Source organism: Lytechinus pictus, chromosome 7 (assembly GCF_037042905.1).
Source record: "Lytechinus pictus isolate F3 Inbred chromosome 7, Lp3.0, whole genome shotgun sequence".
NCBI classification, from domain to species: Eukaryota; Metazoa; Echinodermata; class Echinoidea; order Temnopleuroida; family Toxopneustidae; genus Lytechinus; species Lytechinus pictus.
This window is the reverse complement of record NC_087251.1, coordinates 20,185,005-20,191,483: the sequence shown is the minus strand read 5'-3', so window position 1 is coordinate 20,191,483 and position 6,479 is coordinate 20,185,005.

Here is a 6,479-nt window from a genome sequence, read left to right as displayed (position 1 = left end):
ATGGTGGATCACCGTTTCTGTATGAATCTATAGGGGGAAGGCGGGGTAAGTTGAGCATAGGGGCAAGTTGAGCCATCACCCCCAGGCCAATAATGAATGAGTCGGACATCGTGGTGGTGCCATGTATTGATGACCCATTGCATAACCCCTAACCCCACCACATTTTTTTCAACTTTGAAACAGAAAGTACTTTTTAAGAGGGAAAAATACAAATTTCAGCCAAAAAAGTAAAAAAGGGTGTGAAATAGATAAGTGCTTTTTACACGCACACGTCTTTAAATATAATAAAGACATAAGAACAACATTGTTAGTCCAGGTATGGATCTTCATCTTTGTCATAGTTTTTTACATGATGGATGCATAAGAAATGTGTGGATGCGAAATTATCGCATTAAGTTAGGACTGGGGTAAGTTGAGCAAACCAATATGGGGCAAGTTGAGCCATGGTAATTCTTATGGTAATGTACATATAAAAAACAAACAAACCTAAAAAAGCCATCGATATGCAGGCAGAAAGGAGCAAATTTACATGACTGTTCTTTTCCTTTTGGAGGATGTTGGTATTTATAGAGAATGAGCGAGTGAAAAGACTTTTTACAAAAAATTGACATGGTGGTTCTTACCCCATACATTTTGTACATAGTTTTTGTGGCTCAACTTACCCCAGAAGGTGGCTCAACTTACCCCCACAGATGGGGCAAGTTGAGCCATTTGACATCTCTTTTTTCAAAGGTTACAGTGACTTTCAATGTGGGGGTAGAAAATTTTATATAGGCGAAAAATATTTCAGAAGAATTAGATTATAAGGCAAGGTACTTTTTTCTACAAGATCATTAGTCATATCAATTCTAACATGCAAAAAGCAAAAAGTGTCACAACTTACCCCGCCTTCCCCTACTTATGCCTACATTTTATTATGAGATGTTTTACCTGTACATGTACATGCATTAAAAGAAGTAGGTTATCCCACTATAAATGGCTTACAGTAAATTCATTTCAATTTATATAATGGGGTTAAATACATTGCAGTTATTCTAAATAGGGCAATCTACTTTTTCCCTCTTAATATGTGTTGGTATGACAAATTCTTTGAGTCTTCATTCATTGTTCTTTATTATATTAGATAAAATTAGGAAAATATATTAAAGTTGTAAAGTGACTTTACAAATGATACTGTAAATGCAAGACAAGCAATTCTTGTGCGAATTTTATGTTGTTTCTGAATTCATACTGAGATAACTTTTGTAGAGAGAAAAACAAATTTTCATGCACAGCTTTGAGGTGTAAAAGAACCAGGAACTTTATACTCTTTGTTCTGTAATCCTTTATTTTTTAGTTCTTTTTCTCTTTTTTTATACCTGTCTTGTAATATTAAGTTTTTTTTTTTTTTTTTTTTTTTTTTTTTTAATGGAGTGAATCAAACAAGTATATTAGTATTGAAATAAATGAAAGCTCTTGAGAAATTATTTTTTTTTATCCAGGAACTCAAATCAACTTAACAAAAAAATAGAAAGTTTTGGCTGGTGATAGGATATGTACATGTACGTAGCTACAATAAATGCTAAACCATAAACAATTAACAAATGTGCAGAATAGATAAATTATTATGAAAGTATAAACAGATATGTGGAAGTGATTTATCAAACACAATTCTCTCTTCATCAATACAATATATAATCGAATCTTACTTACAGATTCTTTTGAGATAATATTAGGAAAATTATAGCTGTTTCAGTATCATATATACTTTAATTTTGTGAAATATCATTTTCCAAGATGAATACTGCCATACACTGTACAATGAAAAAATGCTTAAGCATGACATGGAATGAGCAATCCAGCATACTCTGAATTCAAATTATGTATGAATACAAATGGATTATTAGATGTTTGGTAGATTTTCTTCTTGTGTTGGCTGCTTTAATTCTAATGAACTTTATTCAATTGACCCAGTGTCTTATATAATGTACATGTATGATTGAATATTATCTAGGGGAGTTGTGGTCTGAAAAACTTAAATGTACATTTATCATTTAAATGTATAAGCACCCACCATTTCAAATACTTTTTTCATGATCTAATGATAATTTTTTTTCGACCAGATTAGCAAAATCAGATATTTGAGGAAAAAATTATAATCATTTAATGAATTCTACATCTACATGTACATGTACATGTATGGCAAATACTTTCGGAAGATTGATCCACCTCGATACAAAGGGTTGCGATAGTATCAATTCATACTCAAAATTAAGATTAATCTCAATATCTCAAATTACCTAATTAAGAGATATCAAATGTACATCCATCATAACTTGAGTTTTATTTGAGTCTATTGCAACTCTTGTAAAGACAGGTCCCGGGGCAATTAATTATCATATCCATGCCAATGATGTCATTACTTACATCCATGGATCCCGGGTCCTCTGTTGAATGTCTGTATTGGGATTCCCCCATGCATGTTCATAATTATTGTATTTTGCAAGTAGAATGTTTAATGTCCATGCTCTGTATAGGGATGAGTCACCTTGACCGTAATACTTCATCACCTGACATTACATTGCTTCAATCAATCAATGCACTCAAAATGAGTCATGTTCTACATTCAATGCTACCTCAAGTGGCTGCTCATTAACATAAAAGTAAGGGATCTTCACATTCAGCATCCATTTGTTGAATTCACCATTTACATGTATATTAAATACTTTTATTGAATCTTGCTAGTACTTAATAGTATTCTTGAATCAAGTATTTCCAACTCATTTTTGCTAGTGTTTTTATACATTTATTTAAATTTACATTTCTATTTAGTTAAAAAAAATTAAAAGTTATTTTGCATGGATTGAAATTTTCTATATCTTATTTATATACTTTTTGTAAAGAAATATATAAATGTTATGAATTTAAGACTATATTCAATGTCACCTTTAATTAGCATGACTTGAATGTCAGCTTGAGCCTGCTTGTTATCCCGTAATCCTGGTTCTATTTCTGAACTTGTACAGTCCGCACTTCCCAAACCAATAACTTGCATTAATCCTATTGAGCTGATCAGAGGCAGTAAACAGGAGGCACTCTCGCCCCCTGCAAATTATAGAGAAGAGAGAAATTATTCATTAGCCACCAGCAGGGCTAACCTCTACCTGAGCTAATGCCCCGTGGCTTCAGCTGATTCACGCATGGCATGATGTGCCTGCATCTCTTAATTATACCTAAATTGGATCGTGGATATAGACATAATGTCTAGGTTTGCTAGCGGCATCATAGTACACACTCATACCGTGTTACATTACCACACCACATGCAATTGATAAACATGAATTTAGCACCTTATTTTACAATTGAACATGATTTCTAACCTATTTCTTGAGCACTTAAAGGAGAATGAAACCTTTAGAACAAGATAGCTTGTGTGAAAACAGAAAAATCAAAGAAACAGATCAATGAAAGTTTGAGAAAAATCGGACAAATAATGAGAAAGTTATGAGCATTTGAATATTGCGATCACTAATGCTATGGAGATCCTCATATTGGCAATGCAACAAAGATTTGTGACATCACTTGTGAACAACTCTCCCATTACTTTACTATATATTTCACTTAAATTGCCACTGTTATCACATCTATCAGTACATCATGAGTTCTTTCTATAGGAGGGCATGTAATACAGATCTTTAAAGAATACGTCATAGATAAAGAGTTTGTATCACCATAAGAAAAAGCAAAAAGAGACATTTTATAGTCCATCTAAGGGAAAGTTGTTCACATGTGACATCACACATCCTTGTCGCATTGCCAATGGGAGGATCTCCATAGCATTAGTGATTGCGATATTCAAATGCTCATACCTTTCTCATTATTTGTCCAATTTTTCTCAAACTTTCGTTGATCTGTTTCTTTGATTTTTCTGTTTCGACACAAGCCTACTTGTTCCAAAGGTTTCATTCCCCTTTAATTGCGGATATTCCTATTTTAATCAGGCACCCATGACAGAGATTTTTTTTGTATTTATGACAAATAATAGTAATGAAGCATTGATGAATTAGTACTTTGAGATGAAACATGGTACCGCTCAGTTTTATTCATCGATTCGCAAAAGGTCATGTGATCCGAAGGGGCTGTCATTGCCCACCAACACCATGGCGACTCACCTACCCGCCTGACGCTTGCAATGTCATTGGAATTAGTCAGTAAATTGCAGGAGTGAAGCTGTACTTCCATTCAACCTCCCAGGTCTTAATGGAGACAATACATAATTAATGGAACATGGTTTCCATGGTGATATCATGCCCCCCCCCCCCTATCCCCCATGTGTTTTCCAATGTCATAAGATGACTAGGTGACCTTGTCAACCCTTTACTGGAGAGTGGTCTGAAAATTCCTGGGGACTGCTCTGCAACCCACCCTGCTCTAGGTAGGATGGTGTAGCGAAGTACTGCTTTCATGTGTTAATCAAAAAAATGTCTGTAATTTTCAAGAATATATTTGTTTAATATTAGACCCATATGGGGATGCATCATAAAGTGTTCATACCCGTATTTTCTGTCTTGGGAAGAATGTGCATGTTTCATGCTTCGGTGGTTGGATGGAATTGAAATTCTCGATACTTTGTTTTCAATTTCACACTAAAAAAAGTTCTTGTTTTAAAAAAAAATTGAAAAATGAAAGCAAAGTACCTGCATGTGCAAATGCAAAGCAAGCAAAATAAAAATTAATCCTTTATATAGAAAAGTCTTTATACAGACTTAAAATAATGAATTAATTTTGAAAAAATTATACCCTTAGAATTCCACTCCTAAACATTAGTAGATATGCATGGGTTTTGGAAGGGTATTCTTCTTGCCTATTCAGATTCTATCAATGGTTGACATTAAACTGCTGTTCATAGTGCTTTGCTGCCCTCTCTGGCAGAAGGGTGTAGATGGGTGGATAGGCACATTGTGTGTACGTCACAAGGATTATCACTGTAGTATTATGATAATGAGCCAAACCCATATTAAGCCTGAATACACAATGTGATGTGTGAGCTGACAAAACCCTGGTGAAATGTTGTGTCCCCCGATAAAAGCTCCATTTTTGCTTCATTTGATTTAGTATCAGAGAATACTCAAGTATGACCATGACATAGGATGTACAAAGTTGAAGCAACCATTTTGTAATGGAGATGGTACATTGTACTGCTTGCTGTTGGTTAAGAATCGAGGCCCGTATTCTGAACTCGGGTTTAAATTAAACCCTGGTTTAAAGATGTGGTTTAACTATGGAGAGCCAATTGGGGCACAATTCCCTGACAGTAGACATCTAATTAATTAACCCATTTGAGTCTTAAATTGTCCATAATGGTCTGTGAATGATATCTGAAGTATTTTTCTCCATAATGAAAGCCAAAGGAAAGAAAATAGTAAACATAAGAAATATATAATATAAACAGAATTTCGAATGTTTGGGTCCCCATAATTTTAGTACAGAGTTTAATGGTCTACCCTGTAAGTTAAACCTGACTTCAGAATACGGGCCATATACTTTACGTATTTGGTGACGGGTAGCTTCCTAAACTAATATCATTGATTGTGGTGTATTTGAAACTGATTATAAGATATCCTCTTTGCTTTGCATAATAGTACAGATACCATACAGATTTCCTTTGATAATTATGTAGATTTGTTTTATTCGTTGTACTACTCTTCACCTTTTAAAGGATATGGTGTAGACTGTACAGTCTGTGTTTGGTTCTGTTAGATTTCAATGGAGAAAAATCAATAATTCAACAAAAGATGAAAAGAGCAGCCAGACAGACAGATCAAACAGACCAGTGGAAATGAAGAGATAGATGGAGAGAGGAAATGAGACGGGAAGACGGAGAAGACAAAATAAAGAGAGTAGAGACAGACAGACAGACAGAAAAGGAGATGGGGTCCATGTTGAACAATGAAAATCACAAACAGTTTGCCAGATTGAAAAAGACTACTAGACCTTCAAACAATGCGGACAAAAATACAAGTATGCATTTTTGAGGGATAAGTTATAGATTAAATTCAAGCTTTTCACTCAAGAAATAGAAACACATTGCTCAAAAAGAAGTATGGACATGATGTTGGGATGGGGGTTTCTGTGCAATATTATTTAAAACATCTCTATACTACTCCCCTGCTAATAGGTTGGGGATGTTTGCTTTGAAATAGAGCAGTAAATGTACCCCTAGTAAGAAGGCGTGGCTGTGTCAACAGTCAAATATTGTTTTGAGTGGGAACGGATTGAACCTATATTACATGCACAAGTACATTCTTAGGATGTGTGTAAAGGTAAACCTCAAATCCCCTATGTAAACTTTGCAAACATGTTTGCCATTGTTTACTTACGTCTGGAAAAATAGTTGTAATGATATGTGCTATACAAAAACTGTGTGTTACTTTCTTTTTCTTTTGTTTTTACTGTAAAGTCTGCATTTTTTATTTCCAAAATTATTCTGTTCCAAAACT